This window comes from Sus scrofa, chromosome X, assembly GCF_000003025.6.
Source record: "Sus scrofa isolate TJ Tabasco breed Duroc chromosome X, Sscrofa11.1, whole genome shotgun sequence".
Taxonomy (NCBI): domain Eukaryota; kingdom Metazoa; phylum Chordata; class Mammalia; order Artiodactyla; family Suidae; genus Sus; species Sus scrofa.
Window position 1 is genome coordinate 94990409 of NC_010461.5, and position 23540 is coordinate 95013948.

Below are 23540 nucleotides of genomic sequence, written 5' to 3' on the forward strand. Positions count from 1 at the left end.
CTTCCTGGAATTGTTTCCTTTCCCGTGTTAGGAACGTTTTGGGCTATATCTTCAAATATTTTCTCAGGCTCTTTCTCTCTCCTCCTTTCGAGACCCTTATAATGCAAATGTTGGTGTGTTTAATATTGTCACAGAGGTCTCTTAAACTGCCCTCATTTCATTTCTTTCTTTCTTTTTTTTTTTCATGGCTGCACCTGCAGCATATGGAAGTTCCCAAGCTAGGGGTCACATTGGAGCTGTAGCTGCCAGCTTATGCCACAGCCACAGCAGTGCCAGATCCAAGCCACATCTGCAACCTATGGCAACACCAGATAGTTAATCCATTGAGTGAGGCCAGCAATCAAACCCACATCCTCATGGACACTATGTTGGGTTCCTAACCCACTGAGTCACAACAGGAACTCCTTCATTCTTTTTTCTTTATTCATTTCCATGGCAGTGATTTCTACCTCTCTTTATTCCATCTCACTTATTCATTCCTCTGCCTCAGTTATTCTACTATTGATTCCGTCTAGAGTTTTTTTCACTTCAATTATTGTATTATTCATCTTTGTTCTTTAAATCTTCTAGCTCTTTGTTAAATGTTTCTTGTAACATCTGAGATCTTAGACCACCCTTACTATTAATATTACTATTACTCTGAATTCTTTTTCAGTTAGATTGCCTATGTCCTCTTCATTTAGTTGTTTTTGTGGGTTTGTACATTGTTCTTTCCTCTAAAACACTTTTTTCTGTCTTCTCATTTTGTCTAATTTTCTTTGTTTGTTGTCTCCTTTCTGTAGGCTGGAGGAATGTAGTTCCTTTTACTTCTAGTGTCTGTCCCTGGGTGGATGAATTAGTCCAGGGGCTTGCACCAGCTTCCTGGTGGAAGGGACTGGTGCCTTCCCACTTGTGAGTGGAGCTAGGTCTTGTCACCCTGATGGTCATGGCTGTGTCAAGTAGTAGGTTTAGAGGAGGCTGTGAGCTCAGGATGACTTTAGGCAGTCTCTATGGGTTTAATATTTTTTGGTGTGAGGGCTGTTTTTAATGTGGATGCCTGCCGTCTGTTTCCTCAGTGTATGCTGGCCATTATCCCTTTCATAGTATGTGTGGCTGATGCTGTGGTTACCAAGGCCTACAGTGGATATTGAGTGGGGCCTCTTCTGTGCCCTGCGGTTGTCACTGTTCTGTCAGGGGCAGGGTATGCACCCTAGATGTTGGGGTCGTAGCCTCCCAGATCTGTTTCTGAGCTATGTTTCTGCTCTGTGGTGCGAGGTAGGCAGGATTGGAGCACTCCCACTAAGAGAGGAGCCCTTGAGTATCCTTCCACTGAAGTTGTTCATCTGTTCTGGTGTGTCACCTTTCACTTGTGCAGGTTCACAAAGTACACCGTTGTTGGCACTGCTATGCTGGCTACTGGCCCTGGTGTGTGTCAGGCATTGTTGCCACCAGGCCATCAGCTCATATCTGATGATGTCAGGTCCAAGACTGCAGTAGTGGTGCCCCTGGGCCTGCTGTAGGAGCTATGGAGGCAGCTCAGACTCTGGCCTGGACCAACCGCTGTGTGTATGTATTCACAGAGCCCAGAGATGCTAAAGCCAGACCTGTCTCAACTGTGGAAGCACTTATTGTCTGATGTTCCACAGACACTGAATTTACAAAGCCAGCATGTAAATCTGTGGTTCTCTCAGCTGGGAGGAGATATTTCATCTCTTCTTGCTTAGTCACAGGGCCCCTGGAGCTCAGCTGTGGTTTTAGTCCTACCTGTGTATGTGGGTAACCCACCAGAGACTGCTCTTGAGGAAGCAGGAGCACAGAAGCCTATCCAGATGGGAGAGGTAGGAGGTGCCAATCAGGCACATGGGCTCACTCCTGCACAAAGGGACAGAACAGAGGTCGAGGTGAGCAAGCCTGCCTAGTCAGGACCCTCTCTCAGGGCCTGCAGAGGCAGGGGCCTGCATGGGGAAAGAGGTACAATGGTGGCCCCACCTCTCGCATACACTTAACAATGGCACTTAGCCTCCATGGCCACCCAGGTCTCCTGCCCAAATATTCCCAGTTGTGGCACTCTGCCCTCCAGCCCCTCCAGGCTGTCTCTGTACAGCTGACTGCAGTTGTTGTCTCCCTTGTTTTTGTTCTCTAGACCCTCATTCCAGCACCTAGCATCCAGCCCCCACCAATATCAGTGGTCACGTGTCTTAGGCTGGGGTGCACAGTAGGGTGGCACAGACCCTCTGTGTAGGTCTCATTCTGTCCTGCCTGCCACAGACCAGCTGCTGTGATATCCTCCAAACCTCCAGAGCTCCCTTCCTGTCCCAGCTGATCTTCCCATTGGTCAGGGGGCTCCCCATAACGTGGAGACTTCAGCTCCCTCCCAGAGGTGCAGGTCCCGACCTGCTTCCAATTCTCTATTCTTTTTTCTTTCTCCCTTCATCCTACCTAGTTACGGGGAGACCCCTCTTGTCCTTTCAGGTGTTTGTCGTCTTCTGTTAGTGTTCAGTAGGTATCCTGTAAGGATTGCTCCATTTCTATATGGATTCCTGACGTATTTGTGGGAAGAGGTGCACTCCATGTCTCCTACTCTGCCATCTTGAAATATCAGAACCTTGAAAGAGTTCTTATGTGTGAAGACAGAATGCGAAGAGGACAAACTTGTTCAACGTGGAAACAAGATGATCAAAATTATGCTTGCTAACATCATTATCAAGATAAAGATATGCTTGGGAAGATCTCCTTTCACTAAAACTTAGTAAATTCCTCTTCCTTTGTTTGTCTGGAGCTCCCTGGTATATCTGGAGATAGATATATCTCGAAATAGATCTGGAGACTGGAGACCGATCTGGAGATATGTCTGGAGATATTCAGAGCAGGTTATGTTATACTCAGATTGAAGAGGCCCTGCCCTCTAGTGGCTAAATTTCATAATGCAACTTGCTTATTTAAAACTGAACGAGACTTCTATTGTGGCTCAGTGGGTTAAGAACCTGACATAGAGTCTGTGAGGATGTGGGTTCCATCCTTGGCCTCACTCAGTGGGTTAAGGATCCATTGTTGCCACAAGCTGCAATGTAGGTCACAGATGCAGCTCAGATCCAGCATTGCCGTGGCTGCGAGGTAGGCTGGCAGCAGCAGCTCTAATTCAACCCCTGCCTGGGAAACTTCCATATGCCACAGGTGCAGCTGTACAAAAAAGGAAGGAAGGAAGAAAGGAAGGAAGAAAATTGAACTGTAGGCTTATGGAACCCACTGCCAGAACCATGCTCCAGGTGCTTGGATGAAATTGTAACAAAGTCTTATTTCAAGATGCAGGAATACTTTAAACTCTTGGGAAAGCATCTGCCTTTAATAGGAAAATAAAAGTCTTCATCTGGGGAGGATTTGGACTTGACCTTGAAGCTGAGGTTCTCTTTAATCCTAACTATGTATGACCATGTGTGTGGGTATTTGTCTTGAAATCATGATGGGATACATTCAGGCATCAGTTCTGAGAGCAAAATACATGAGCATGTAGATTTCAGGAACAGTCTTTGCTGGCCTAAGCCTCTTCTGCCCCCTACAAGGGTGCAGCAAAGCATGAAATGGCTGAGATTTATGGCCCAAAAGGCCAGAGAGAATTGTGGAGTTCCAAGGAGATGCAGGAGCCATGGGAGTGAGCTGGATGCATTGAGTATTGATCTTATAAATCAAATCTGTCCACAGGCAGGAGTGGGGACACTGAGCCCAAGAAAAATTGGAGAGAACAGGAACAAGTCAGAAACCAGGTCAGGATGGTCCTGGCCTATGGCTGAGAAAGGAATTAGAGTATACTGAGTTCACCTTTGTGGGCAATGAAACTGAGCAGGCCTTGAGAAGGGGAGTTGCAGCTGGAGCTGAGGCTGGGAGTCTAGAATTATCAAGTGTTAGGAGGTCTGCAGGTCAAGTTGGTCTTTCCTCTGTAGGGGAACAAAATGTGCCACCCCAACATGTCTCTTTGGCATGTAGATTATTTCAAGCTGATGACAATCAAGGATCAAATGACTCAGGAAGAACTTCTGACCTTACCCCTAAATGCCTAAAGAATGTTCCAGGAAGGGAGCCCTCACCAATGTTACCGGAAAGATGGTACCAGAATCTGGGTTCTTGTTCATGGAACCGAACCAAACTTCACGAACACACAGGCAGCAAGCAAGCAAAAGTCTTTATTACAGGAGCGCAAATAGCTCCCTCCCAGCACAGACACTGGGGAGGGGGAGGAAGAGTCACCTTTTCTATTGTTCCACGAGGTTTTTATTTCTTAAAGACAGGAGTACCAACATGGGGTCCAGATAATCAGTTCTTTTTTCCACTGGCCTTGCCCAGTTTACCTGTATCAGTCCTTGTCCAGTAGGGGTCTTAGAGGTGGATATGCCCCATAAGTTTTATGGTTTCTTTTGCTCTTCTTTCCCCAGACTTAAGAGTCGCCACTCTTGATATTCTTTTGCTAACAGTTAAATGTATAGGTCAGGGGTTATTTCCCACCTTGACGTAAAACAAATGTACTTTTAATAGTTAGTCTTCTAACAAGCAAGGCCTGTTTGTCTTGATTAGTTTTTACAAATCTTAGACCATGGACATTAATCAGGGAATATATCGAAGCCCATGTTCCTACACTAACCACCCGGATTATTATGCTGCCTCAACCATAGGTAACTTTAAGTAAATTAGGTGTGATAGATGGAGGGGAACCTAGCAAAGTCTGCTTGTTAAAATTCCTTTCTGTGGAGTTCCCGTCTTGGCTCAGCGGTAACAAACCTGACTAGTATCCATGAGTATGTGGGTCTGATCCCTGGCCTTGCTTAGTGGGTTAAGGATCCAGCATTACCGTGAGCTGTGGTATAGATCACAGACATGGCTCGGATCCTGCGTTGCTGTGGCTATAGTGTATGCTGGCAGCTGTAGCTCTGATTCGACCCCTAGCCTGGGAACTTCCATATGCTGTGGGTGCTGCCCTAAAAAGACCAAAAAAAAAAAAATCCTTTTTGTGTCCCATTATCTCTGCCTGGCCCAGTTGTGCTGCCCTGGCATTGATGTAGAACCTATGGATTTCTTCTAAATGTGTTTCTTTGAAAGGTAGTGTAAGGTAATAGAAAATATATATTAGTCTCTGCCCTCAGTCTGGCACAGGACTCCTAAAACCCTTATAAATTTTTAACTGATAACAGCCCTAGGAACATCTTTTGTTCTGATGAAGTAACTCTGGGTGGGCTCTTCAATAGCTCCTGGATAGGGGCTGGTCACTAGAAAGACCAAGCTATGATTAAGAGTTAGGGACTTTTCAGCCCCACTACCACATCCTCAGGAGACGGGAGAGGTGCTGTGAATAAAAAAAAAAAAAATGTTGCCTGCATTATTAGCAAACAAAGGATGCTGCGTCCAGCAAGCCATCAGCTACTACCCCCACCCCCAATGGTGAGCCCTGAGGGAACTCAGGATGGGGACAAATGGGCTGCTGGCTGCCAAGCCCTCAGCCACTGCAGCCACCCCCAATGGTGCACCCTGAGGAGACTCAGGGTGGGAAAGCACAGGATTACTGTCCTTAGGTAGCTCAGGTACATAATCTGAATGATTTCAATAAGCCCAGACTCTAGCATGTTCCCATACACAGAAGAGCTCTAAATTCATTAACTTGAGATGTCCAGTTTCCTTTAATTAACAATAATCTTTTAATGTTCCTGACTACTTGATTTTTGCTGCAAAACTCCTACATACCTCACAGCTCCTCCCTTACCTCTTTGGAACAGTCCCTCAGAGGTATATAAGAGGCTTCCTCCCAGGCTTGAAGTCCTCAGAAAGTCTGCTGAATAAAACATAATTATCAGGTTTGGGGAGTTCCCATTGTGGCTCAACAGGTTAAGAATCCAACTAGTATCAATGAGGATATGGGTTCAATCCATGGCCTCACTCCGTGGGTTGACGGTGTAGGTTGCAGACATAGCTCAGATCTGGTATTTCTGTGGCTATGGTGTAGGCTGGCAGCTGTGGCTCTGATTCAGTCCCTAGCCTGGGCACTTCCATATGCCACAGGTACAGCCATTAAAAAAAAGGGAGGGGCCATGGATATGATCATGAATTTCATAGAAAAGGAAATATAAACTATAAATACATAAATATACATTTCATCTGGGTAGTGCTTATAGACATATCTTCAAAAACCAACACTGATCATTCCCCTATCAGATTGGCAATGGTTAAAAACAGATTTAAAATTCTTTTTGTTGTGAGGGTGTATATAAATGGGAACTTTCATGCAGTGTTTGGTAGGATATGCATTGCAATCAAATCTCTGTGGTATCTTTTGGCAATTCTCTATGACATCTATGCCTGGTTTAAGGGTTAGGTATAGATTCTGGAGGCTCTTCAAACCCTGATGATGATAATAATAGTCATAATCAAAACAAACACTTAATATAGTGATTTCTGTGTGTGAGATCATATTCTTAATACTTTATATCTATTAATCATCCCAGTAATCCTAAGAGGTATGAAACTATCATCACTATTTCACAAATGAGGAAACTGAGGCACTGGAAACTTAAGGGATTTTCCAAAGTTCCCACAGGTAGTAAGTGGCAGAGCCAGATTCTGACTCCCAAAATGTGGCCTCCTAATCATTTTGTGTATTGCCTCTCAATTCTCTATCTATATTTCTGAGCACCCTGGTGATACTGTTGTTAGGTAGCAATTATGGCCTAGAGAAAATCACTAAATTTCAGTGGTAAATGACAGTAAACATCTTTTTTGCTCATACATCTGCAGATTGCTTGGTGGTTGGTTCCATGATTTGAGCTAGGATAGGATCAGCTGGGAGGCCAGGCTATAAGCTGCACATTGGGTCTGGGTGTGCTCCGTGTGTCCCTTGTTATCTTAGACCCAGCAGGCTAACCAAGGCATGGTGATGGCAGAGAATTAAAGAGAGCAAGTGGAAAAATGATGGTGTCTCCTAAATCCTAGTGCTGAGAACTGGCATGTTGTCATTTCTGCTCAGATTCCACTGGCAAATGCCAATATAACAATAGGTGGTAGGGAATACAGAATCCAACTCCCAGGAGAGAAAGTGTAAAGTCACACGGCAAACAGTGTGGATGTGGCAAGAGAGTGAAGAATTGAGACCGATGATTCCAATACCAATGATTCATGGCTGTTTTCATTTCTGACTTATCTGAGCCTGGTTCCATATGGCATGACATCATATGAGAAGTTGTAATCACCTGTAGTATATTATCTGCCACATACTTGCTTACATATACTTTTATATCTTTCACTGTTGACCCTTTTATCAAGGAAGTCTCTTCTTATACAGGTCAATCCCTTGTGAATTGCCACATTCATTTCCCCCTCTCTGTTTCGACATGTACACTGACCACCATATACAGGCCAATGGCTACATGAAATTCCAGAGGAATACTTTTTGCTATTTTGGGGTTCCTATACTTGAACATTCCCTTATCACCAAGCCTATATCCTTTGGTAGGCTCTCCAAATGAAGGCAGCTGCCTTTTGTTTGTATAACATTTGATCTTGGATATGGTCCTTCCGCTGTCTATTTGGAACCTTACCATAAGTGATTTCTGGTGTCTCTGGTTTCATATTTAAATGTTTACTTGTGTTCCAGTTTCATTTTATTAGAAGGTCCATGTGGCTGTTTGATTCATCCTTATCCTCAAGAAGCTGACTCTCAGATTTGTTTAATAAACCATAATGTGATGGCTCAGAGGCAAATGATATCCAGTCTCAGGCAGAAGCACCCATCCCCAGGCTTGAATAAGTACTTATGCTAAGTGAAGTAACCTAGACAAAAAGGGCGAATATTATTAACTATTATATGGTTCCACTTACATGAGGTACTTAGAATAGGTACTTATTCATACAAACAGAAAGTAGAATGGTGGTTATCAGGAGCTAGACAGGAATGTCTGCATGTTGTGGGCGTGGCCTAAATAAAAGCAATTATGTTTTTTTCACCTCAGACTGTTGTTACTCATGCCACACTATATGAAAGTTTAAAAATAAAGAGAAACATTCTCTAAGTACAAAAATAAATAAGATAATAGAGCACAATAACAAAAAAAGTATGTTTATGCCTAAGAATGTTACAGGACTTGAAGTTAAAGATGGTAAAAAGAAACAAAATTGCTCTTAATTTAAGAATGTATATCCTGTATTATTGTAGTGGGATGTATGGTGGTCTCCAAAAGGACATGTCCATTTTCTAATCCATAGAACCTGTGAATATTACCTTATGGCAAAAGATGTGATTAACTTAAGGATCTTTAAGAGGAGGGGCTTATCCTGGATTATCTGGGAGGGCTCTAAATGCAGTCACATGTATCCTTTTAAAAGAAAGGAAGGGAGTTCCCGTCGTGGCGCAGTGGTTAACGAATCCGACTAGGAACCATGAGGTTGCGGGTTCGGTCCCTGCCCTTGCTCAGTGGGTTAACAATCTGGCGTTGCCGTGAGCTGTGGTGTAGGTTGCAGATGCGGCTCGGATCCCGCGTTGCTGTGGCTCTTGCGTAGGCAGGTGGCTACAGCTCCGATTAGACCCCCAGCCTGGGAACTTCCATATGCCGTGGGAGTGGCCCAAGAAATAGCAAAAAAAAAAAGAAAGAAAGGAGAAGGGTACAGACACACAGAGGGGATGGCCGTGTGAATATGCAGCAGAGAGAGATGTGGCCACAAGCCAACGAATGCCAAAAGCTATTAGGAGCTAGAAGAGGCAGGGAACAGTCTCTGGAGGGAGTGTGGCCCTGCCAACACCTTGAATTTAGACTACTAGCATTCAGAATTGACAGAAAAGTTTGTTTTCTAAAGCCATCCTATTTGTAGGGATTTATTACTGCAGCCTTAGGAAACTAATACAATTATCTTTACATCACTTTTTAAATTCTTCTTTGCCTTCTAGATGAATTTCGTATTCTCTAACATATCATTTTTACATACAGCAATGTAGTTTTCATATACTAATGACCTCCAATGGCCAGAACATACCGAAAAACTCTAAAGTTTTCCCTTTGATGAGTTGATTCTCTCAAAGGAGAATCAAGTCATGCAGTTTGAGAGTCAATATATAGAGTTCTAGTTTATACATTTATGCTTTATTCCATTAAGATAGAGCAGGTGGTAATCCTGGGGGAGGAGATCCTCCCAACAAAGGTGATGGTGGTGGTGATGGTTTACCACTTATTCTAGGTAAAGAAGTCAGAGGAAGAAGAGCAAGTGTTTTGGTCAGAGGAGGCGCTGGAACTGGTAGTGAGGATGATCATCTTTCTATCTGCCTTTAGACCTGGTAGAAGAGGTCCTGACATTCACGAGCAATCTGAGGGCTCATGTTCTATAATATAAATAATCCAATGTTTAAATGCTTGTAATAAGATATACAGTAAACACTTCATAACAGTAGACATTTGTGTTTTCATAGACTTTTTTTATGGCCACACCCGGCATATGGCATATGGAAGTTCCCAGGCCAGGGATTGAATCTGAAGCCCCAGCTGGGCCAAGGCTTGAACCTGCACCCCACAGCAACCTGAGCCAGTGCAGTCAGATTCTTAACCCACTGTGCCACAGAAGGAACTCCTTTTATTTTTATTTTTTGTCTTTTGAGGGCCACACCCATGGCATATGGAGGTTTCCCAGGCTAGGGGTCTAATTGGAGCTGTAGCTGCCAGCCTACACCACAGCCACAGCAACACCAGATCCGAGCCGTGTCTGCAACCTACACCACAGCTCACGGCAATGTCAGATCCTTAACCCACTGAGCAAGGCCAGGGATTGAACCCACAACCTCAGGGTTTCTAGTTGGATTCGTTTCTGCTGTACCACATGGGAACTCCAGAAACTCCCTTTTATAGATTATACATTATACTGTAATATACATAGTATATCTATAAGAGATATACATTTGTCAACATTCAAAGACTTCATAGTATAATGCAAAAACTTGGATATTTGACAAGCATTTTAAACACTACACAATGACTACTTCTGCTAACACTCTAATGCTAGGACAGTTGGCACTCTCATCAAAGGCTTTGTGAAATACGATCCCAAAATGATGGAAAGTTACATTTCATGATAAACATATGCAAAAAATTATTCTATATGGCTTGGCCATGTTAAGGCTAAGTTGGTTCAGGACTTGCCACAGTGGTTCAATGGTATGGGTGGTGTTTCTGGAATGCTGGGATGCAGGTCCTATACCTGGCCCAGCACCACTGTGTATTAAGGATTCAGTATTGCTACAGCTACAGCATAGGTTGCAGCTGCGGCTCAGATGTGATCCTTGGCCCAGGAACTCCATATGCCATGAGGCAGCCGAAAAAGAAAAAAAAGAAAAAGACTAAATTGGTTCAAATATGGATAGATTTGAGGAATCGAGCTTTACACCGAGTCTGTCTCAGTAGCAATGAACTAGCTGTCTTTTAATAACATAATTAACATCCATTTGCATAGTAATATATTCTTACAAAAATTTTTACAAGTATTATCCCTTTTAATCCTTATTATCACCTTCTAAGTTTTTTCTCACTTCTTGTGGACAATGAAAATGAAACTGCGATTTAAGTGACTGAATAAAGTTAACACAGGTAGTGTGAAACATGAGTAAGATTTTTTCTTTTAAGGGCCACACCCACAGCATATGGAGGTTCCCAGCTAGGGGTCGAATCGGAGCTGTAGCCGCCGGCCTATGCCACAGCCACAGCAAGGTCAGATCCAAGCCACATCTGTGATCTATACCACAGCTCATGGCAATGCTGGATCCTTAATCTACTGAGCGAGGCCAAGGATCAAACCTGCATCCTCATGGATACTAGTTGGGTTCATTAACCACTGAGCCACAATGGGAACTCTGAAACATAGGTAAGATTTTTTAAAAAAAATTTACAGCCACACCCATGGTATACGGAAGTTCCCCGGGGCCAGCTGCCGCAACACTAGATCTTTTAACCCGCTGCACCGGGCCAAGGATTGAACCTGTGCCTCTGCAGCAATCCAAGCTGTTGCAATCTGATTCTTAACCCGCCATGCCATGGTGGGAACTCCTTGACTAAGATTTTTTTTTTCCCCACTGTACAGCAAGGGGATCAAGTTATCCTTACATGTATACATTACAATTACATTTTTTCCCCACCCTTTGTTCTGCTGGAACATGAGTATCTAGACAAAGTTCTCAATACTACTCAGCAGGATCTCCTTGTAAATCTATTCTAAGTTGTGTCTGATAAGCCCAACTTAGTGTCTGATCCCTCCCACTCCCTCCCCCTCCCATCAGGCAGCCACAAGTCTTTTCTCCAAGTCCATGATTTTCTTTTCTGAGGAGATGTTCATTTGTGCTGGATATTAGACTTGACTAAGATTTTAATGCAGTTCTCACACCTAATTTATTTCCCTTACTATTAGAGCAGACTATCTCCTCATGAATGCATATTATTTGTCAAGAGCTGAGAACAGAACCTTGGAGAAGGCCCCATAGGTAGGTACAAAAATGTAGTAACTGACTTCTCAGAGATGTGAAAAAGGAAGTAGAAGGATGGGAAAAAGGGAAAGCTTTGTTGAAATTATAAATTTTATAGAAAGGCCACGGGATTGGGTCATTTGGAGTTCACTGGTGACTTTTAACATTACTTTTTAGTAGAATGTGGAAACAGACCAATTTAAGAAACAAACACTTATTGAGGACGGTACTTGATCAGTGTACAGTTTAGACATTGAAAATTTTTAGGTATATATGAGAGCTTTTGTCAAAGGTGGATATATAATGTTTATAGATTTTTAAATTATGGCAGTCCAGGTTCTCAGAGATCTACAGAGGGCTTTAAGAAATCATTAAGATGAGAATTTTCTTTTTGAAAGGAAACACCATGGACTTAAGTATTCACATCATCATGAAAACTTCCTCTCAAAAGCAGTTTTGCTTGTGTGATATGTTCTATCACAAAATATTCAGGGTAGTTTAAGAAACTAATGCCTGAGTCTTTTCCATATTTGATAATGGTTTATTGTCTTACCAAATCAAATCTGTAGAGCTTTTTAAACTCAACTAGACTAAAATGTTGATTTTAAACTAACTGCTAATTTGCCAGAAAGTCTGCTACTGGTCACATTTTCTACCATAGAACTTATTGTATCATGACACTATATATATATATACACACACACATACATACACACATAGCTTCAATACCTGGGTTCAGTTTTGCTGGAATTCTGTTCTGAGTTCCTTGATCTTTTCTTCCTTCTTTTGCACCTTGGCTTAAGTTTAGAATTGAGTTCTGAATTCTTCATTTTCCTACAATGATCACCACCATAAATGTTCACTTAATAATATTATTTCATGAAAGCTTTGAACAATATTACGTATGAAATAAATAGAGCATTAAATCTCAGACCCTAAGTCATGATATTTTCATGACAATTAAATACCCATGTGGGAGTAGAGCTAGTGCTAGTGGTGGTAATAATGAAATATGTCTCTAACCAAAAGCAAATAAACTCATTTTCACTCTTGGGAAAAAAAAGAAAAGAGAAAAAAAATGAGTGGACCAAGGAGTTTTTCTTGATTTATCATGAGCATGTTTAACGTTTAGATGTTGAAATGTAGATCTTAAAAATTAGTATGGTTTTTAAATGTTTCATACCATATATTTAAGTTTAATGAATTAGAAAATGAAACCTAAAAAATATGTCTGCCAATAGATGCATGGATAAGCTGTGGTACATCCATACATGGATTAAAAGAAACCAAGAGAAATCACCGATTAAAAGAAATGAGCTATTGGGAGTTCCCATCGTGGCACAGAGGAAACAAATCCAACTAGGAACCATAAGGTTGCAGGTTCGATCCCTGGCCTCGCTCAGTGGGTTAAGGATCTGGCGTTGCCATAAACTGTGCTGTAGGTCACAGACGCAACTTGGATCTGGCGTGGCTGTGGCTGTGGCCATGGCTGTAGGCCGGTGGCTACAGCTCCTATTCGACCCCTAGCCTGGGAACCTCCATATGCCATGGGTGTGGCCCTAAAAAGACAAAAAGACACACCAAAAAAAAAAAAAAAGAAAAAAAAAGAAAAAGAAAAATGAGCTATGAAGGCCAAAAAAGTAAAAAAGACAAGGAGAAACCTTAAATACATACTGCTAAGTGAAAGAAACCAAACTGAAAAAGCTACATACTGGAGGATTCCAACTATATAATGTTCTAGAAAAGGCAATTGTATTCAGACAGTTCAAAGGCCAGCGGTTGTGAGGAGTTCAGGGTTTGGCAGAGAGGGATAAATAAGTGGAGCATAGATTTTTAGGCACATATTTAAGGCAAGATTTTTAGATATATTTGTTAAAACCTATAGAATGTACAATATGAAGAATGAACCATAATGCACACTATGGACTTTAGTTAAAAATAAGGTATTAAATTGGCTCATCAATTGTAACAAATGAATCACATTAATTCAATCTATTAACTGGGAGGTGAGAGGGTATAAGAGACATCTAAGTACTTAAAAAAAAAGTCTATTTTTTTATAACGTTCTTAAGGAGTTCCCTGGTAGCTCAATGGGTTAAGGATCTGGCATTATCACTGCTGTGGCTCTGGTTACAGCTGTGGTGCAGGTTTGATCCCTGGCCCAGGAACTTCTGCATGCTGTAGGCATGGTCAAAAATAAATAAATAAAGTTCTCGAGCAGTTCAACTTCTTAACTATATTTAACCTTGAAGAGATTGCACTTATAGAATGTTCAAATTGATGCACATTAATACAAACTAGAATCTTTCTAACACACTGAATTGTTTGGCATGCAAAAAGAGGTGTTCTACAAAATTGCACATCAAAAATGCATTTTCCTTGAGATGGCTAACCAAAACACTTGTATAAAATGTTAAAAGTAGGTATGTGAGAAGTTAAAATGCAGTGCTAAGTCAGATCATCTGAATGGTGGACATCCATCTGTTATATCTTGTCCTGGCCCCTACCTCAGTCAGGACTCTAAACAGATCCGAACAAGCCTGAAGTTGTAGAATGAACACTGCTCAAGTAGAGAGAGTAGAAAGATAATATTTATATCTTATTTGACCTTTGTTGCCAATGTCACTTCAGGTCATTTTAGAAGGTTATATACCCATCCAAATGATGCTACTTCTGTTTACTTCCTATCTAGAATTGGCTTTAGAGTTTGTAAAACCCTGAAAACTAATTTCATCGTTACTAAATATTAATCCACAGAGTATATTTAACTTTAGAAATTATAAAAAGTCATATCCAAGTTTGAGGAAAGAGCAGATGGGCAAACTGGATAATGATAGTGTTTGGTGTCAAACCTGAAATACTACTTAATAATTCTTTTATTCATCCCTGTCTGAGTCCTGGAAAACATCCTACAATGTCTTTTCTAGTCTATTTAAACTTCAAACCCACCAAAGAGCTTTCATGGACAGTAAATGAACTTTGTTGCTAAGTTCACTGAGAAGATGGAGGTCCTACAGTCTAGATTGTTCAACTTGATTAGTATCCGCATTGACTTCTCTGAATCCATAGTCTCATCCCCCTTCCTAAAGTTACCTTCTCCACATTTTTTTTAGCTTGTGCCTGCACAAGCACAATGTCCACAATTTCTTTCTATAATGGTTTATTAGTACATTTGCAGAGAGGCACTCAATCTTCCTGCCTGAAACTTAAATTAGCTAAACAATCTGTAACCACACATAGAATCAGAATCTCATAAATCTGTAATATGTGAACTAGAAGTCTTAGAAATCCATTAATTTTATCCTCTCCTGTTAATAATGAAGAAGCTAAGATTCAAGGAGTATAAATGACATACTTGAAGCCACAGCCAATTAATGACAAAGCTAAGATTTTTTTATGACTTCTTTTAACGATTTTATTCTACTACTTTAAATGACTCAAAAAGGGGGGCGAGGAAGCATGCGGGTAGCCACTGGGAGAACATACATGCTTTAATTTTAATTTTATTTATTTATTTTTGTCTTTTTAGGGCTGCCCCCACAGCATATGGAGTTTCCCAGGCTAGGGGTTGAATCGGAGCTGTAGCTGCTGGCCTACACCACAGCCACAGCAACATGGGATCCGAGCTACACCACAGCTCATAGCAATGCTGGATCCTTAACCCACTGAGCAAGGCCAGGGATCGAACGTGCGTCCTCATGGATGCCAGTCAGATTCATTTCCACTGTGCCATGATGGGAACTCTTTCAATTTTAAATGTTGGTGATGAGAATACATCATCAAGCACTAAAATTTCTTTGTTATTTTTCAAAATATACAATTACAGAAAGCTGGGGCAGATACATAATCATCATTTGCTCTATTCTTATGGTATCTGGTGACAATGCAAGCCCAAAACTAAGTGGATTCTAAGATTCTCAAAGTGAATTTTTAACACGCTACTTAAAATGAGGAAGTATAATATATGCAAGAACGCATATATTAGATGCATAACGATCTGTTAATCAAAAAAGCATGCAATTTCTTTGACCAAAACCTGACATCTTCACATAAACATTTTATATTCATGCTCTTAGAATTTTTTCTGGCAGGAAAAAAAAAATCCTTAAGTTACTTCAGTGATATTCTATAATTCCTGGAACAATGGATAAATTGGTTATCTCCAAGATGTCAAACTCTAGAGAGGAATTCCTGTTGTACCTCAGAGAGTTAAGAACCCAACATAGTGTCTATGAGGATGAGGGTTCAATTCCTGGCCTTGCTCAGTGGGTTAAATGATCTGGCATTGCCACGAGCTGCAGTGTAGGTGGGAGATGTGGCTCAGGTCTGGCATTATGGTGTAGGCCAGTAGCTGCAGCTCCGATTTGACTCCCTAGCCTGGGAAGTTCCATGTGCCACATGTGCAGCTCTAAAAAGAAAAAGAAAAAAAAACAAAAAACTCTGAAGAGATAGAACATCTAAGCACTTTATGTAACAGAGAGCTTTTAAATTTTGCTTCTCCCATAATAGGAAAGAAATATTATACTGATGTTTCACAGAACCTAGGAGAAAAAGGAATGAAACTTTTGGTAGAGTCTAATATAATTGCAGCTTTGCTTTCATGAAAGAAAAGCTAAGTATAAGTACCTTTAAAATATTAATAAAGCTGGGAGTTCCCGTCGTGGCGCAGTGGTTAACGAATCCGACTAGGAACCATGAGGTTGCGGGTTCGGTCCCTGCCCTTGCTCAGTGGGTTAACGATCCGGCGTTGCCGTGAGCTGTGGTGTAGGTTGCAGATGCGGCTCGGATCCCGCGTTGCTGTGGCTCTGGCGTAGGCCGGTGGCTACAGCTCCGATTCAACCCCTAGCCTGGGAAACCTCCATATGCCGCGGGAGCGGCCCAAGAAATAGCAACAACAACAACAACAAAAGACAAAATAAATAAATAAATAAATAAAGCTGGCATTTGTTCAAAGGCATTTATGTAAGTTACTCACATGGAAAGAAAAGGCAAACTCAAATTTCAGCAAGTCTGCATGAAGTAGCACTATCATTTGAATTTTTTTAATTAGAAAATTTAAAGAAGACAAGTGAGGTCACTCTAACCAAAGAGAGAAAGAGAAAGGAGAGGTTATATCATTTTGTTGCAATCAAGAAGAGTGACTTTAGAGACCACAGCAGATAGAACTAGGTAACTACTTTACAGTTCTATAAGGAACTACCTTTTGGAAGGAAGTGAAATGTGAAGGAAACAAATGGGGATTTGTTTAGGTTGCTTGTTTCTAACTATATTCTTCGAGCAATCTAATTTTCTTTCATTTACCACTTTAATATAAAAAGCTAGTGTTTTTCTTCCTCATTTATTAAAGTGATAAGGAATGAACAATAGATTATAGCAACCTTATTTTATTAGGAAAAAATGAATGACAGAATTCGAAGAATAGAAGTAAAAAAGAATAAAGTGAACAGAAGTTAAAGGACTTATGGGACATGATTAAGTAGACGAATATATGTATTACGGCAGTTCCAGAAAAAGAGCAAGCTAAAAAGGCAGAGAAGTTATTTGAAGAAATGATGGCTGAAAATTACCCAAATTTGATAAAAGGTTTTTAATCTACAAATCCAAGAAGTTTAATGAACTTTGAAGTAGGATAAAACAAAAGAAAATCATACAGAGATACATTATGATTAAACTATCTAAAGTCAATGGCAGAATCTTGAAAGCAGCAAGAGAAAAGCAACTTGTCACTTAGACAAGGGATAAGATTATCGGGTTTGCCTGTGGAAATCTAGTAAACTGAAAGGCAGTGGGATGATATGTTTAAGTTGTTGAAAGAAAAAACTATCTACCAAAAATTCTATATCTGTAAAAATTTGTCCTTCGAAAATTAGAGCAGAGTTCCTGTCGTGGCTCAGTGGTTAACAAATCTGACTAGCATCCATGAGGACGCAGGTTTGATCCTTGGCTTTGCTCAGTGGGTTAAGGATCCGGCGTTGCCATGAGCTGTGGTGTAGGTCGCAGATGCAACTCAGATCCTGCGTTGCTGTGGCTTTGGCATAGGCTGGTGGCTGCAGCTCCAATTAGACCCCTAGCCTGGGAACCTCCATATGCTGCAAGTGTGGTCATAAAAAGCATACACACACAGAAAAAATTAGAAATGAACACATTCCAAGGTAAACAAAAACTGAGGGAGTTCATTACCACTAAATCTGCCCTACAAGAAATGCTAAAGGAAATCCTTTAGGTTGAATAGAAAGATTCTAGACTGTAACTAAAATCCATACGAAGATATAAAGTTCTACTGTAAAGATTTTCAGGAACAACAAATCATGGAAACAATTCAAATGTCCAGCAACTACAAATTTTCTTATATCTTTACAATACAGAATGCTCCTCAACAATAAAAATGAATGAACCACTGATACATGCAATACCATGGGTGAATCTCAAAAGCATTGTGCTAAGTGAAAGAAGCCGGAAACAAAATGACCATTACTTTATGATTCCATGTATATGACTTTAAAAAAAAAGACAGAACTACATGAACAGAAATTACATCAGTAGTTGTACCAAAGGCTAGAAAGAGAGTGGGATCACTGACTACAAAGGAAGCAGAGAACTTTATGGGGTCATAGAAATATTCTATATCTTGTTTATGATAGTGGTTACATGACTATAAACATTCATTAAAACCCAATTTTGTACACTTTTTTTTTTGTCTTTTTAGGGCCGCACCAGCAGCATATGGAAGTTCCCAGGTTGAGGGTTGAATCAGAGCTATAGCTGCCGGCCTATACCACAGCCACAGCAATGCGGGATCCAAGTTGTGTCTGTGACCTACACCACAGCTCACAGCAATGCCAGATCCTTAACCCACTGAGTGAGGCCAGGGATCGCACCTGCATCCTCATGGACACCAGTCAGATTCATTTCTGCTGAGCCATGACGGGAACTCCCCAATTTTGTACACTTTGAAAGTGAATTTTACAATAGGTAAATTATACCTCAATATAAATGAAAATCTATGTTCACAAAGAAACCCACATGCACATTTCATAGTTTGTTAAGGCTGTATCATATATTTCTTTAGCTACATCTCAACTGATAGACATCTCACTTGTTTACTGTGCTTCTCTATCATGCTACCAAAAAATGAATATCTACCAGTAAATCAATATATGCGTATATGGATCCAGAAATGTGAAGCCTGCACAACTGTAGAAAACATCTTTTAAAAGTCTCACAAAAGAGAAAGGAGAGTATATGTAAGGTGAATACATTGAGTAAAATAATTATATCAAATAGCTAATAAGCCTTACGTTTTTGGAAATTTCCATTGCTGTTAAACAATTTCCTCAACTTTTGCCCAGCCATAAAAGAAACACTTAAGGTTAAATACAAGCCATTAGAGACTATTATATCAGGTCCTTCAGGCAAAAGGTGGCTGCCAGCCTATAATTTTACTGTGCTGACTATCACTTTTGTTAATTGCCACTGAAGAAAAATTGACCTGCACACATGTAGAGCATAAGCTACTATATATTCTTACCTTACCTAATGAATGTCACACTAGGTTTGTCGAGGACCATAACCAAGTATCCATGAATATACTCTGACTACATTCTCACCATTTTCAAGGGATTCCAAATACTTTTCAACTTTTATGATTATACAACTGAAAATTTTTTCTTTTATGATTCATTATGGGTGGAAATGTGCCAAAGACTCCACATTTACAATGATAAGATTCAGAATGACCCTAAACCAAAAGCAGCAATAGGATATATAATAATACTCTATGTCAGGGAGAAATGTGAAATGTCTGAAGGCATAATAAACTAGCCTTGGCTTTAAAACCTTCACAGATGTGCAACTGAATATTTGCTTACAGTGTATGTAAGACGCAGACCTGCTCTTGTAGATCATCACAGTCAAGAAACCTGGTAAGCCAGGCCGAGCTTGAGTCCACTCTTCCTTCATGTGCTCTAAAATGGTCAGAGACAGTGTTTTCAACAGGGAGTAATATTCATTGTTTGTACTGCCTTCCTCTGCTAATAAATAACTAAGGTAGTAGTGTGGTCAGTTACATAGACTGTCTACTTCTAAAGAGGATGTGACGTGGGTCATGTAAATTCATGTATTACAACAGGATTTTTAAAAATATTGATAAAGTTCATCAGCAAGGGAAAATACAAGTAGGAAACAAAAGAAAACCAAAAGTCGGGTTATAGCAGTATGCTGGAGTTCTCTGGTGGCTTAGTGGGTAAGCATCCAGTGTTGTTACTGCTGTGGTTTGGGTTCAATCCCTGGCCTTGGGACTTCTGCATGCCATGGGGGTGGCCAAAAAAAAGTCTGCTAAGGAGCAACCATGGCAGGGAGGGAGGAATGGGATGGTGGGAATAACATATACACACTACTGTATAAAATAGATGATGAACAAGAACCTAGGATGAACAGCATAGGAAAATCTACTCCGTAGTTCATAATAACCTATATGGGAAAAAAGAATTGATATATTTATATGTATAATGGATCCACTTTGCTGTACACCTGAAACTAATACAACATTGTAAGTCAACTACACTCCAAAAAAAATATATATATATAATAATACTCTATAATTCAAGATTCCTTTGAAAGATTTTACTTAAGTAACATTTTCTAGGGCAGAAAATATCAAGTACATAAGGAAAGGAACTTCTCAGGAACATTCAAACCTTCTAGGTACAAGTTTCATAATACATATGAAATATACTTAATAATAAATTATCCCTAATTAAGCATGAGATAAATAACCAAAGGTTCACTGTAGAGCAACAAAGTAGTTTTCAGTACAACATAAGCTGAGAGAACAAGAAACATGGTGTAATGGATGTGTTCCTTACCTTGACTGCAGTAATCATTTATCAAATATTAATATATGTCAATATCAAATTGTACTCATTAAATAGGGCAGGTTAACTTCTCTCAACTATATTCCTAATTTGCGACTGTATGTGCATAATGTCCGTTTTTAAAAATTTCTGCACTGTACATCAGCTTCTCGAAAAACACCTTGGCCATACAAATGTAGGAACTTCTCATTCCTTTGACCCATAAGTTAGTTCAGTCAGAGATATTGAAACCTGAAGAAGTAAAAGGATTTGTTCAAAATCAGAGGTGGCAGGTTGATGAGGTCATAAATGGCTCTCACTGGTCTCCTCATCTCTCCCTGCCCCAACTGCTGCTTCACAGGACACAGTCATCCTAAGAACTGGCACACAGCACACGAAGCCAGTGTCTGCTGAACCCTGACCCCCTCGCCCACATCACCAGGAGAGTGTGCCAATGATACGGTCCCTAAGAGGTGATCAGCCAGTACAACTACGGGAAAACAGCCCCTCGTGACCCCCTCGTCAACCTTGTATACGTTTATAAATCACCTATGTAAGGATTCCTATTAAAATCTCTCTCTCACACACACATCGTAAACAATAGTAAGCTATTTGTCTTTCAGTTTGGCTCAGAGCCCACCCTGTGCTGTAGAGCAGAAGAATAACAGAGAATGGGCATTCTGGCATTTAACGGCTCTAGTCCTCTTGTAAAGCAATGACCACTGAGTTTACGCTTGATCCTTCCCCACAGAGACTTCAATTAGGTATAAATAAAACAGCTTAAGTAGGAGGTGCTCTAAGAGCAAAGTACCTTTCGCAAGGGAAGTTTCGCATCTTCCTTCAGAGATTCCAATGCAGGATGACAGAAGGTCCTTTCCACAGCAATCCAGGGGGACAAAGAGGATCACCTGAAATTCTGTCCTACCTCTAGGGATATCAAAGTACCAGGCTACTTTGGTAGTTTTTAAAGGTCTCAGGTTAATGAAAGAGCCCTGCCTTGGCTCAGTCTTGAGCATTAAGACCGTACCCTCCACGGCACCAGTATAAACTGGATTAAAACCCCAAACATGCCCGGGAGTTATGTGCCACACCTCTCAGATGTGCAGAATCGGCTCTAGTTAAAACAAAGGCTTTTCTGGGCTTTGAGCTAAACTGAGCTCAGGGGTATCGGAGCTCACCAAGTAGGCTGATAACGCAATCGCATGGGCAAGAACTCTCCTGATCGTCACAGTAAACAATTACAGCAACTGAATATAGATGGACAGACACAGTGCCAACCAGACACTAACACGGGAAATTCAGTGAGGCACCTGCCTTGAGCGGGGAGCCCATTGTGTGGAAGCGGGTAACAGAATCAAAGCACAAGTGAGGGTTACATCACGTACCTACCCATCAGAAGCGCCACGTCAGTGCCTGAACTCTGGGTTCGCAGCACGGCAGTGCACGAGCTGTTGATCACACCCTTCGATTTCCTTAACAAACTGGGACCTGCAAAAGGAGAGAATTGTTGACTACCTTTGCCACAGACACAAATTAATTTCCCTGCGGAAGAATTCAGCGTGACAGAAAGAAAGAAAGAAAAACACCCGTCTTTTTCTAGCTCTATACAAAGAAACCCAGCCAGCCACTGCCTACCCTCAGGAGAAGTAAGGCTAGGCCTAAACAGTGGTCTGGACTTTCATACTGGCCACCCCATTGTGATGTAAGCCACTGTGACCATTTAGGCGCTTCATACTGTGATCTGCTGGGATTTAGGCTGGTGCTCAGAGATACTGATCAGCCTTTCTGCTGACCAAAACTACTGACCCAGAGATGAGTGAAATAAATAACCTCTTAACCCTATAGCCACGGGCACAGAAACGTGCTCCCACTTCTAACTGATTCATTCCAATGAGGGATGGGTGTCCCAGCACAAGGGGCAAGTGACAGCTGGGGTCTGGGGTCTAGTTCAGCACTGTCACCCACGTAGCTGTCAACAACTTAACAAAACTGGACGAGCCACTTAAGATATTCTGTTTGGACCAATCTATACTCTTCTTCCAAAAAGATCCATTTTGTAGGAGCGCACACTTAGTATGCACGGCTGGAGCCTCGATTTATTCAGAGTGGCAAAGGTCTTCGTATATGCATATGATGTAAATCACCAAGGTAAATCCCGGCCCTAAATTGACCAGCTCCCTACTGACAAAATACATCACTGCACCTCCTGCTCCAAAACGGGAAGGTGAACACCTATGTGTCGCTGTCCAAATGACTTAACCCTGTGACATGAGAAAGAGGCCCACAGGACGTGATCCTCACAGGATCATCCCCCAGATCACCCCACCTCATCACTTCCTTCAGGCCTTGATGTCCCCTGTTGGGTGAGGCTTCCGCTGTACAGAGTACCTGAAGGTGTGGATCCCTCCCCCTCCCCATGCCCTGTTCCCCTTCCCTGCCTAAGTGTGCTGCACGCACGCATCATGATGGATCCAGATGCTTGTATCTTATCACGGTTGCATTTCCGTCTCCACCACTGGAATGTGAGCAGGGTCTTTCTTGTCTCTCTCGTGTCTGTATTTCCAGCCTGAGGAACAGTATCTGGCACATAGTGGGTGCTCAGCAAATGAGGAAAGTCCGATTTGGCCACCAGCCTTAATGGTCATGCCATTCCCTGTTAATTGCACAGTGTGTGTCTTTCAGAATTCCTCCCCCCATATTTACATTCTCATCAAAGATATAATTAAAAATAGATACCCTACACTGTAACTAAGCTGTTGAATAACTATACAGGTCTGAAAACAAGAATCACCTATTTCCAGTCCTAACTGGAGACAACCAACTACAGCTCTGTAAATGCAACCATAATCAGCTCTTATTGGTTGATATTTGCACACATATTTCTCAATGACATACTCAGAATATGATAACTTTATTAGCTTTGGTTAGAATAGTTGATTTTGTGGATATTTTTTAGCTCTTTATCATGGATCATTTCGAACAAAGCCGACAGAACAATATAACAAAAATTCTCTATGTCAATCAAGTAGCTTCGACAATCAACATCTGGCCCAATTAAGTTTCATGTTTTTTTTTCCTAGCACATTTCAAGGACTATCCCTGATATCATACAAATTCATGCATAAATCCAAAGAAGTTATTTCCTCTACATACTCTACCATGACATAAACTGCAACAAATATATTACCGAAATATCATCATTACATCAAACAAAATTTACAGTTAAAACCCTAATGCCA

At 41.1% G+C, this 23540-nt stretch overlaps 1 long non-coding RNA gene across 1 annotated transcript; it reads right to left on the bottom strand.

Moving 5' to 3' along the window:
* On the bottom strand, positions 4909–19671 carry LOC110257708. The gene is made up of 4 exons (XR_002340614.1): positions 19318–19671; positions 12179–12283; positions 5726–5794; positions 4909–5311 (listed from the first exon to the last, which is right to left on the bottom strand). It is a non-coding gene; the product is annotated as an uncharacterized LOC110257708 (long non-coding RNA).